General features: G+C 41.7%; 1 long non-coding RNA gene across 1 annotated transcript; it reads right to left on the reverse strand.

Annotated features, from left to right (window-relative positions):
- Positions 1–5,934: 5,934 nt before the first annotated feature.
- LOC122188773 lies at positions 5,935–12,782 on the reverse strand. Its single transcript, XR_006181643.1, has 3 exons — positions 12,737–12,782; positions 8,173–9,430; positions 5,935–7,090 (listed from the first exon to the last, which is right to left on the reverse strand). It is a non-coding gene; the product is annotated as an uncharacterized LOC122188773 (long non-coding RNA).
- Between the last annotated feature and the right edge of the window lie 8 nt (positions 12,783–12,790).

The following is a 12,790-nucleotide window of genomic DNA, read 5'->3' on the forward strand; positions in this document are numbered from 1 at the left end:
AAAAGGTTAAGAAGTAAGTTATTTAAAATTTGCAGATATGTGTTTGCTTTGATCTGTTTGACAATGAAAAAGAAGGATAAGGATAATCTAACATTGTTTCACTAGAGGCTTACAAAAATGTTAATTCACAGCCAGGCATTTCAAAATAATGCATAATATTTTGTGGAAAGAACTTATGGTAATAATTAAATCAAATTTTCTTTCAGCAGAGCTAGTATTGCAAATGAGCTGAAAATCAAATGCATGTCAACAAATGATTTAATGAGCAACATTATACAGTTGTGTAATGGCACATGCGAGGACTTCTACTGACAGGCCAACAGATCCTGAGCTGTTCCAGCTCTAGGAATGGTTCAAGGATGCCTCGGTGGCCAGCTCAGCCCTTCACATGCAGCCAGGGAGCTTGATTTTGGACTGGGCTGTGGAACAGAGAGTTGGTGTGATCAGAAGACAGAAGGAGGTGCGAGCAGCTCACTGGTGCTCACAGAAGAAGAGCTGTCATGTGGGAGAAAATGCATCTTAGCTATGTATATAGAGGCTATTCCTGCAGCATTCATGGCAAAAATCAACAAGGAGGAAACTAGCCTCAAAAATAGCTTAGCAATTTTGAGGTAAACTATCAGCAGGCAGTGGGAAGCTGGTGGAGGAGAAGCGGGAGAGGAACAGCTGGGAGGTGGGTGGTGGCCAAGGGCCAGAGGTACAGGCAGGTACATCAGAGACTCAGAAGCTGGAGGCAGACAGCAGGGGATTGTTTTTCTTTGAGCCATCATGTCCCGAGTGTTTCCTGTTGCCTGTTTCTTCTTCCAAGCTCCTGGCAAAAAAGCTTTAAGTAGCTGAGAAGAACAGAGGCAAAAAATCCAGAAGACCCACATGAGAGACCTCCAAGGTAGAACAAAGACACATGCTCCTGAAAAGGAACTCATGAGGCTGCTGCCAAACAATACAGGATATAAAGCATAAAACATATTACCTGTATTGTGGGAAATGTGCAAAAGGCAAATAGGTGAAATAAGATCAGTGTTTTCCTGTGCTTATAAATCAGCAAGTAAAATGGCATGATTAATTTGACTGGTTCGGTTTGCTTCTTATGTGGTCTTCCAGAATGCCAGCTGCATAGATGCTGAGCCAAACCCAAACCAAAAATACCTGTTTCTCTGGGATGCAAAAGGGAGGAAACAGATTAATCTATAAACCCCAGGTTTCCCTTCAAGTTTTGGTTCTGGACTGAATCCTCAAAACTCCATAAATCTGTTTAACCTGCAGTCACATCTGTCATAAGGTTTGGCTCAGAAGGCAGGAAACCTGGAAGATCTCAGCAGAATTTTACCTTAAGCTGATGCAGTTGTGAATATTCAGAAAACATAGTATCTCCTTTCTCTGAGTAGAAAACTATAAGTTTTGCTAAAAACCAAAAACTGCCATTAATTATATAATGGCTTGTCTGAGCATCCCTCCCATGTAACCGAACTGTTAGCCAAGTGTAAAGAGCATTATCTCTCTTTTGCTCTCATGCACCTCTCTAATAATTCTAATAAATGGAGATGGGCATTCTGCCAATCAAAAGAAAGCCATCCCTACCAATAATGAATCTATCCGACAAACATTAGTTTTCTGAGCTGGCTTGTTTCACCCAATTCAGTTTCTTGCAGTCTGGCTAAAGTAGTTCCGCATTTGCTTTTTGTTTGTTTTCAGCCAGCAACGCACTTATTGGAACAAACTTGCTGACTCAGATGTCATCACAACTGCTCAGGAATTGTGATTATAGGCGCTTCAGAAAACTGAGTTGAAAGTGTATCACTGATCTATTTCACAGCCCGTTTCTTTCTTCTTTATCATAAAAGGGTGGCATACAATCATGGGAAGTAGCTTTGTTCACTTGGTCAGGTTGCATTTATAACCATGGTTTCTAAACGTTGTCTGAAGCGCCAACCTGTCCAATGCTTTTTACATCATCTTGGCTGTCATAAGAAGCTTGGAGCCAAGATTTCCAGAAAAGCCAGAAGAGGTCTTCAGAGTTGTTCCAGACAAAACTCATTCTGTGATATTTTAAAGCCATCTGTGCAGCTTCTGACCAACCAATCTCCCTCACCCAGGAGGGCAGGTTATGGCATCGTATGATCATAACTCAGAGCTTTCTATTTGCTGTCTGTGACTTCAGCTGAAAACACCTCAGCATTGCACATCCTGTGGCATGTCCACAAAAGACTATCATGCCAGCAAGAGGTAACAGCCTGAAAAGCAGTTCTGCCTCATGAAAAAATCACTGACTTGGTGCTGTGATATTCTATGAATTTGTATCCCCAGAAGGTAATAAATGAAACCATCAAATGATATGAGAAATGCCTTCACTTTTCTGACAGCCCCATCCGTAGCCCATGTAGTCTAAAGTCTCTACACTAAGTCATTGCAAACTAAGCCGTACGCATACCATATTTCCTCGACAACCTCCACTGAAAGACCTGCTTACAGCTACTCAGAAGCTTACCAATCTTTAAAGCCCTCAATTGAGATTTACATGCTGTCAAGACCATTGGTTTTATCTGAACTTTAGGCAACTTACTAGGTTAATTCTTGTGTAATGCAAGGAAATGGAGCTGAGAGACTGAGGTGCCCCATTCAAAGACAGTGCAAGAGCTGGGACCCATCCTTGCTGAGCGCCTCTGTTTCAGTGCACCAGTGGCCTGCAGGGCTTGCAGCCTCTGTTCTTGGAAGCTAACAGCTGCAGAGAGGCTCAGTACCACAGCAGCAGGAATAGTAAAGAACTGGACCAGGCAGTGAAACAGGAGAGAGGTAGAAGATTGTACTAAAATAAATGTGAAGCTAGAGTCAGTGAAGAGATCCTAAGAGAGAGATATTATAAAAGGATTAGGACTAGTTGACATTGCTCAGGAAAGCTTAGTCCTATGTTTTCATAACTACTGAAAGCTGGACTTGCAATCTGTACAATGTTGTTTTAGGGGAGAGTTCACATGTAATGACTGCACAGATGCATGTAGTCAGATGTGGCATTTAAGGGAAAGTGGGCCAGCTCAAGTACGTCCATTCCAGTCAGAAGCAGAGCCCTGAAGTCAGAAACCAAGTCCTTCTTGAGCCACTCAGATGCCTAACAGTACCTTTCTGCCATGATATTGAAGGAAGCGTCCACACGGACCACTCTCTATGAACACATGAAAAAAAGCAGAGCTGTCCTGCATTGCCTTTCCCCCCACTCTACAGGCTACGTCTCTGCAAAGCACTGCTGTACACCCTGACTGGAAATGAAACTCGTATGCCAGGCCAGGAGTGCTCCCAGCCACTCATGAAGAAATGACACCATGTTTCTGTCTCTGCACTGCAGCATGCACATTACCACAGCCTGATCTAGGCTCTGGCTTCTGCACCAAAATCCCTTCCTTTGAGCCTCCCCAGTGGCAAAGACATGTTGTCCCTCAGGCTGGGACAGGATGAAGGTGTGATAGCCCAGATCTGCACAGGTCTTCCCCAGTTTCAAGGAGACCCTGGCTGGACCAGCCTTAGAGCCTATGGCATGGGAGTTCCCAGACACTGTAGCACCAGGGAACAGTTCCCTCCACTGTGGCAGAAGGGACACATTTGGGACTTGCTGCTGAACTGTGGGCAGCAGCACCTCAGGAGGTTCAGCACCAGTCTGGGATTTGAGGAATCTCAGAAGCATTCCAGAGGTTCTGGCTGATTTTGTGGTGTCCAGAGGTCCCACATTTTCTCAGCACAAAGAGCTGCGTGCTCTCCTAGAAAGCTGCTTTGACCACGACTAAAAGCTCTCTCCAGAAGAACAAGTTCAGAGCCAGAGACATCTCCCTCCCCACAGGCAGTGCACCCTTCAAGGCAGAGCTGAGAAGGGCTCTGACTCAGGCATGAGTTGCTTGTCAAGAAACAGCTGGAGATGTTCAGCAGTGCTGGAGTGCTGGCCTTGGAGTCTCATTGAAGCTGAGAAAGGCACGCTCAGGGGTTTCGTGACATGCTGCATCCTACAGAGCCAAAAGTCATGAGGTTCATGGCCAAACAGATGGACTTCACTGGGAGGAGGGGGTGGCCACCTGAGGAAGGACTGCAGAGTAACTGGAGCCAATACCAAATATGTGCAGGGCTTCTTAGCAACGTGGGATTTAGCCTAAACATGCTGTTGGACAGCAGATCTCTGGATATTCCCTTGCTCTCCCTTATTCACATATATGAAAGCTTTCCCTGGAGCCCACCATCACCAGTGGCCTCCCTCCAGCAGCCTTTCTGCACTACTCTATCTTACTCAGTGGAGGCCAGGAGCAAACTCTCAGCATCCCCTTCCCCCTTCCCACACTAAGTAACCTAACATATAAACTCCTCATACACCTCAGGCCACCCCTCATGTTCACCACAGGGTGTTACACACTCTTCCACATCACTGAACTATGAGAGGAAGAGGAAAGTCAGAGTGGGGGTTTCAAACAGATGCAAGTACCACCAGCAATGCACAAACTATGTTGTATGGCTGATGGCTTGTGGGCATTCAGAAACAACTACAGTCAGCAGTGCCTGTCACAACTGCTGTTGATGCTAACACTCTTTCAGAAAAACTGTGCATCTGGTGGATGATTCTATTTACACTGTCCTTTAACTCGGTCCCCAACTCCCACCTCTATGAATTTTCCTTTACTCGTAGTTCCTTGTCACAACTCCCACATGCTGCTCAGCACTTCTGTGAATGCCCATTTCCATCCCATAACACAAGAATCATGAGGAGCAAGCCAGGAAGCATTCTCCTGAAGAATATACCCAGCATGCAGGGTTTGATCAGGATCGGGGCAATGCTCAGCATTTACTTCCTTCCCAAATATAAAATCAGGCCTCATTGTACTGGGCCTGACATGCACGGCACAGAGTTCTGCCCTCTTCTCAAAGATTTCTCCTTGGCTTGCTGCCTTGCATTGGAAAGCTGTGTCTCCTCTCTGGATTTCCTTTCACTGTGCATTCAGAGCTTGTCCTCCTTCTGCTGCCTTCCCTGGCTGTGACATGTGTGCCAATTGAACAGGCCTGTTGAAAAATGCCCCCCTCTCTCCCTGTCTGTAACACGTGCTCAAAACCAAAACCATCTCAAGACATCTCTGCTCTATGTTCTGGGCAACACGTGCTCTCACTGGGACACATCCCAGCTGGTCTGCCTCTGTGAACTGCTCCCTGCTGTTGTAATGTGGCTGATGAGCAGAAAGAGTTGGACAGAGGAAGGAAATAGAGAGCAAAGAAATAACCTGAGAAAAGGAAGTGCATAAGAAAGGTGAAGAAAGGAAAAACTTAATGGAAAACAAGCAGGAAAAATGAGAAAAAAAGAAGAGAGAAAAATGCAAACAATGATGAGCAGAGAGAAAAATAAACAGAGAAGATAGAAAGTGTAAACAAAAAAAAATAAAAAAGAGAAAAAATTGGATCAAATGAAGCAATAATAGCAGAGTTGGTCCCTACATTGAAGATACACTTTACCAGAAATATCTCTTTCGACACTCTAGATAGCTTGGTCAGGAGGCAGCAAATGCTGTCTGTTCAGCCGGACAGGAGCAGTCATGTGTCACAAGCAAGATCAAAGGCATCAGAAATGCCTTTTGGGGGAGTTAACTTACCAGGATCAGAGAGAAAATCTCTTCAAGTTTGAAAGAGTTAGTTATTAAATTGCTTATCAGAAAGCCGATCTGTTGCAAGTTCATAGTCTGCTTGTTCAGTGGTTGTGTGTCATGTGCCCATGTCCTCCTCATGGCGCCTGTGTGGGGAGGGCAGATGGCCACACAAGGGATTTCACAGCATTCCAGCTATAAAACTTTCTGCCCCCATGTTCTGGAGAAAATGGGTCCAAATCTATACTGCACACAGAGATCCGTGCTCTCTGCCAGCACAGTTATCCCACTAGATTTAAAGCTGGTCTGTTGCAAAATAAAAGACTACTTGAACTCTGGTTTATATCAGGTTTTTATTGCTAAGAAGTAAATCTTGCAATGAAAGCCCACATTTTACCAATATAAGAATACTAAATGAAAGCAGTGCTGATACAATAAGTATTAAATCAGAGGGAATAAGTAAAACCCACTTTATCCTCTTCATAATCTTCTGAGCACACAGACAACCAACTGAGTTCTCACAAGTTAACTCTGTGCACTACCATATGTGGGAGGAGGTTGAAGAGACAGCTCTGAGGAAGGATTTGTTGAGGGACGTTTTCTGAGGGAGTTTGCAGCAATGGTGCATGCGTCTGTTTGAGGACGATTACACATGACTGCTGGCACACACCAAACTCACTGGATTAAAGAGTGCTGGAGCTCTTCCCTTGCTTTTAAAGCTTCTGCTCTCTGTGTTTTGAATAAGCAAATACATTGCTTTTTGGAAGCAGACTTTTACCAATCTGCAGGAACAAGAGTAAAAATTTCCAAAAATTCCCAGAGGATATAGAAAGTCTTCTTGCTTATAACAGATGTGTCCCAAAGTCCCACCACAAATCAGAAAATGGTCACCGAATTACACTCATTCAAACTCAATATGCAACCAGCAGTGAGCCAAGAGAGGAGATATGAGGTGGGATGTTGGACTCAGGGTCAGTGGCGCAGTTTTGCAGGAACATAACTAGGGGCAGAAATCAGATCCTTGATGCCTCCAGCTAATGCCTAATAGTCAGTTGCTGAAGAGCAAAATAAACTCAAATTCATAAAACATTACTTATGTTTGGGCCTGACATGAATGTTGAAAACGTTCTTGTTGCAGATTCTGTACCATTAAGTTAAGTAATGGTTGTTCAACCTTGAGTTATGGTATATAGGAAAGATTTGCAACCCCTGGAGCCAGTATGCCCATGAAGATATAAAGACTGGTTTCCTTAGAAATGTCTTTCTCAGAGCCGCATAAATCTCTGCCTGTGAGTGGTCACTCTTTACATGTCTAGCCATCAGAAATAGCATTGTCAAATGCTATGCAGGAACCACAAAGTCAGACTCATAAAGATTAATTAATGATATAATGCATTGTCAGGAGATTAAGAGATTAAGAGTATGAACAGTATCTCTGATCCATTAAGGCACTGTGAATGTCTTGGTTTAAAGCACCACTTGAATCTTTCCTAAAAACAGAAAAAGCAAGAAAATGTCAGTAGCATATGAATTAGACTTGAATAAATAAAGGCGTTTAGAGAACGGAGCCACTCCTTGATGAAATCCTTTTAAACATTTAGTAATCAATGGGATTCATTATGTTGTAGAGTAGTGAAGGGAAAAACTGATAGCACAGAAAGGAGAGTTTAACTACCTAAGATGCAAAAACATCCTTCAACCTCCACACACTGGCAACCAACAGAAAACATCATCAGTGCAGCAGCATTATGTCAAGAGAAACCAGTACAGCTTTCTCCTGTTTCTGCATTTCTTCTGCTAGTCACATCTTACAGGGTACATTCTTCAGGACACATCAGTGAGGCAAATCTGTACTTTAAACTTTGATGGTGTTCTTTCAGTTCTGCATCTCACAAAGGAAGGCTGGTTTTAGACAAAGCAATGTGTTAATTGGAAACTGATGCTGGCATTTTCTGGAAAAAAAGTCAATAATCATCTAATCTACTTTCAGTATCTACACTAAAAAAGAATGTAATATGTAAACATACGGTATCAACTCCCATCAATTATTTCAGTGCTTTTTATCTTTGAATTTTAATATTATAAAACGTTAGTCATAAATGCACACAAAAAGCGTTTATTTTCTTTGAAAATTAGAGCATTTTTAACATTCTTAGGAACTGATATTTGTTAGGAGCTGCATCCAGCTCTTGAAATATTAAAATCAGCATGATCTAAAGGCATATTTATATAGCTCGAAGTAGGAAGTCTAATCAATATGTTATTCTTTGTCTAAAGGATTAACTTTTTCCCTTTGTCACGTCTGACTTTTTAAAATATCAGCCTCCATGCTGGGAAGACTGCTTTAGCACAGAAGATGAAATCACCCAATGACAAATGTTCAGTCTACTGCCATATGCTATTCTTCCAAAGCCTAACTGCAAACTTCATCCTTCATCAGCAGAATGCTCGCCAAACTGCTTAGTTACCGAATGTGTTTGCATTTGTGTTTACAAACTGAACACATCCCTTCCTTCTTTTAATTAAAGAAAAAAAAATATTGTAATTTATTGAACTAGCCCTGTACACTCACCAGCCAAAACAAGGGAATATCCTTTTTCAGCAGTCACCTGAATTAGTGAATGCACTTCTTCAGGGATGGACCCCAGTAGCTTCTGCTGCACCCCATGTCAGTGGAGGAACTTCCACCCGCTCAGGAAAGATTCATCTCCTCTGAACAAGAACACAGTGTATTCCCTACAGGAAAGTCAATCTGTCTTCGACAGCTGCATGTTTGTGGTCACTGTGAAAGCCCCTGCATTTGTAATCTAAGTAAAAGTGATAATTCTTGCTTTTCTAACAGGGTTACTGTGAAATGACTGTTTATGTTTGTGAGGAAGTCAGATATCCAGTGAAGGCTGCAAGAGAAATGCATACCAATAACCCAGAGGTGTAACTCTACAGAGGATGCTGAAAACTGCCAGGAAGGAAGCTTCAAATGTGGAGTAAGTAGACCCAGCACTGGGAAATTCCAGTGGGATCCAAAGGTTTAGGAGGAAGTCAGCATTTGTATCTCTCGACAGCTGATGAAAAACAAAGAAAAAAACCCAGTGTCATCGTGTTACAACAGAAGAGGCCAACCAAAAATGACAGACCAACTGACTGGCCAATATTGTAACATCATATTTTCCAGAGAGGCTATGTTAGAAAACAGAAGTGCACTTTAGGGTGAGTCCTCATCAGCTTTGATTGTCTGAATTGAAGCAGAGCCTTTGAAGAAGAGCCACAAGTACTCATGCAGCGCTATGACCTTCTTGGCATAAAACACAGCCAAATGGGCAGGAAATGGGCTCTTTTTGCTCCTTTCCTTTGCACATTTCTCTGTCCTTACTGGAGAAGTGGCCCCTTGGTGAAACACATTTTAACAGATGCAGTATCAGTGGCTCATTTATCTAAGCACCAAATTTTCCCCATTGTATTATCATCTTTCTCAGCATACATTATATCCAATTAAAAATTCCTAATAGGTCTGCAGGGAAGAGTCCTTTGTTGAACAGTCAGTGGCAAAATTTCCATCCATTTCAGTAGGGCTGGAATTTTATCAGATCTCTCTCTCTCATTCTGTGGGCTTCTTCTGTCGGGAGGGGAGAATTTGTGCTCACTTCTATTCTTGCAGGCTAGTACCAATGTATGTTCAATTATACCACACTGCTTGGTTCTGCACCATTCTTTAGGTGTACTTCTGCACATTCATTATCCTCTCAGTGGAAAAAGTCTTGTGGTCTTTGGATTTTGCAGTTCTTTTTGTATGACTTAGCCTACATTTCAAAGTACTTTGTCTCTGGTGTGACCTGAAATAAATTAAAAGGTACCATATGTGAGAGGATTAAAAAAAAAAGAAAAAAAGTACATACATTACCAGAGGTTAATATGCAGGAATAAGTCTCATTTGGTGGCTTTTTCCCCACAGAAATCCCATACTTGAGGTGAGATACTCAACACAGTTGGCAGTGAGATATTTCTTTTTGTTTCCCCTTTTCATATGCAGAATAAATTAGAGGATAAAGTGTAATGATGGGAGATGCAGATGAAAGTAGTGGCTCAAACCACTGTAACCCAAGGTTGTCACGGTTACCCATACCCGGCATGTTGGTGGAAGCTGCTGCAGCCTCTCAGAGACAACGAGAGCCACTGTGTCTCCAAACATCCAGTGCAGTGAGGCACCAGTCACTTGGAAGATGGCAATGCCATGTGCTGGTGAAGGTCTGATCTGGATGTCCCTGTGTTCCTTTCCAGCAGCCAACTTAGCTCATGAAGAACCTCCTGGAGACTTTGGAGCTGCCAGCTCTGATAATGGCTTGGAGACATGACAAAGATGGCCTAGCCTCCAACCACACTAGACACCACAGGTGGTTGACAGGCCTGGCAAGGCCACTTTATTTTTAATATGCTTTCCTTAGAATCAGGAAGAAAAAAACATGAAGATAAAAGCTGTGTCAAAAGCTAAACAGATACAGGCAACACTTTGCGAAGGCAGTCTGACTTCAGGATTAGATCATTCTAATAAACAAAAATAACAGCATTTGCCAAAATACTTGCAGTGTTATGTCTCACTTTAGCAAATGAACACGGACTGAAACCTGCATTCTTACTGCACCCTTATTGTCTTCTATAAAATCAGGTTTATCTTGTTACCTGGTTATCACATGATCAAGCAATCAGTTAAATTAAGCTATCCTTAATTGATATTTATTTCATTTGCGTGCCACAATTAAACTAAGAAACAAAATTAATGTGAACAGGAACTAAAAAAAGGAGTGACACTTTGTTTTTACAAAATTCATTCAAATGCAAATTACTCTAGATACCTGTTTGAAGAGCTTTTGTCACAGGTGGAACAACTACCTCCAGTCTATGTTTCAGACAATATCTTGCATACATCTTATATACAAGGGTTGCATCTGACCAAATGAAGTGCTAAAAGTACATAGAGAAGGGGAAGGAAGAAGTAGTCAATAAAGAAGCTTCTGATTAAGATTAAGAATTCAGGAAGTATAGGTATTGAAATTAAAAAGGCAAGAGGTTAGGAAAAAATGGAGAAAGTTTTCTATCACTATGGAAAAAGCAGAAGGGCCAAAAAGAGAGTCCAATGGGCAGCATGAAGGTTGAATTGAAGGATAAGTTTGACAAGGAACAAAACCTGAGCTTTGACTGAGGTGGTCATCTTGAATATACAGTGGCTAAGAACAGTGGTAGATAGAAAGAGCTGTTACTCTAAACCACAGTGTAAGTAAATTTGAAAGAAAATATTGCAGGAAAAGTAAATTGAACATACACTCCACCCTAAATTCTGGAAAAGCTAGTCTTTGGAACTGGGAAGTGGTGAAGCCAAAACAATTAAAGGTACAGTGACAAGAGGAAAAGGGAATAAAATGTAAAGTGGATTGATTTGATTTTTGGTATACAAGACTTTTGGAAGATGGTAGATCCATTATTTTGGCCTTGAGTAAAACATTTTCTTAGGGATGTAATGCTTGAGGAAATTATTACAAGAGGCAGTACATTGGCTGAAAACAGAGAAGAACAGACTCCACAGAAAGGGCATGATTGTACTGATGGGAAGTTATTAGTGGAGTTCATCCAGCAGAAAATATTGTATCTTATGGTAACACTTTAGCAATGATCTATATGGTTTAACTACAGTTCATCATGTATTAATGAAATTTGCCACTAAAAGAGCACGGAAAAAAGCTGCCAAGAGAAGAGGACTGTAATATCATTTGGGAAAAACTTAATGAACTTGAAGTCTGGAGCAACAGAAATGGAACGTATGCTTAGGATCTAATAAGAGGGATATCTGCTACTGTCCAGGAGATCATTTGTTTGGAGCTGGAAGAAAGACTTCAGTGTATTATTTAGGGCAATTTGAAGCCATGGATGTGGTGCATCTATAAGAAAGGCAGACATGATCATAAGATGAATCAACTATTTCCCATACAAGAAGTGATGAGTCAATAAGATTACACAAAAGCTGTTTGGCACTCCATCTGTAATGCTGTGCACAATTTTGGTTACCCCCATTCTAAAAAAAGTAAGTGAAATTGCAGCAGTGCAAAGAAAGACCAGCAGGGAAATAAAGTGACTGGAGAAATTATTCTACATGAAATGAACAGAAAAGCAAGGTTGAATATGTGCAATTGCTCTCTAAAAATGCATCAATGAGAAAATAGTGGGAAGAATTGTTAGAAGAAAGAGCAAAACCATGGAAAACCTAGTGAGTAGAACTGGTGGAACTTTTAGCCATATGTGAGACAAGATGTGGAACAACCATGTAGGTTTCAAATAGAGTCTGATCTAGGTAAATGTTTGATAAGAACAGTTATCAAACTGCTTGCTTTCAGTTGGAGTAGATACAATTCAACAACCAAAAGACCATTTCCAGACCTGTGATGTGATATTGTGGAGCAGATGATGACCCTTAGATGTAGACATGAGGAAAGGAGAGGAAAGGATCAGATCTTAGGCTGTTAGAACTTAAGCACAGGTCTGCCTGGGTTGAACAGTGAAGATGCAACAGAAAATGTTAATTCTGAACTTCAACACTTATTTCACTGCAAAAGGTCACTAGCTTCCAGCCCCACCCAAGACAGCTGTATTGGAGTTTTTCAACCAAGCCCAAAACTTGCAGCTTTGTTTCTGACTGGAGCTAAGAACAGAGGACTGCTTGAAAGGAATGTTTGGAAGGAATAGGAAGAGTGGGAGAAAAAAAGTTGTGTGTGCCAGGCTGGTTGAGGAGGAAGCAAGAGAACATCTCAGGGACAGCATAACGAAGAAACAGTAGTTTCAGGCTAGGAATACCTGAAAATCAACAGGGAAAAGGATGAGGAGAGTTGGCATGTAGCAAAAGATCAAGCTCTACATATACATATCTCTTCATAACGTATTTATTTATTTATTTATTTATTGGGGGGGGGGGGGGAGAGAGAGAGAGAAAGAGGATAGAAATGTAAATCTCCTGTGGGATTTATTGTTATTTAATTTTGTAAGGAAGTGGTCTGCATTTCAGCTGATTGTTTGCAACTGGAAGGAAAAGGTTGGATGTGTTTAGAAATCCTCCAGTACATATTACAATTACATATTACAATCCTGCAACTCACCTTCACTGTGCCTCTGCTCTGGGTGAGTCACCAGCACACATAAAAGAAAAGGAA

Source organism: Lagopus leucura, unplaced genomic scaffold (assembly GCF_019238085.1).
Source record: "Lagopus leucura isolate 7727_CA_CO unplaced genomic scaffold, USGS_WTPT01 Super-Scaffold_73, whole genome shotgun sequence".
Taxonomy (NCBI): domain Eukaryota; kingdom Metazoa; phylum Chordata; class Aves; order Galliformes; family Phasianidae; genus Lagopus; species Lagopus leucura.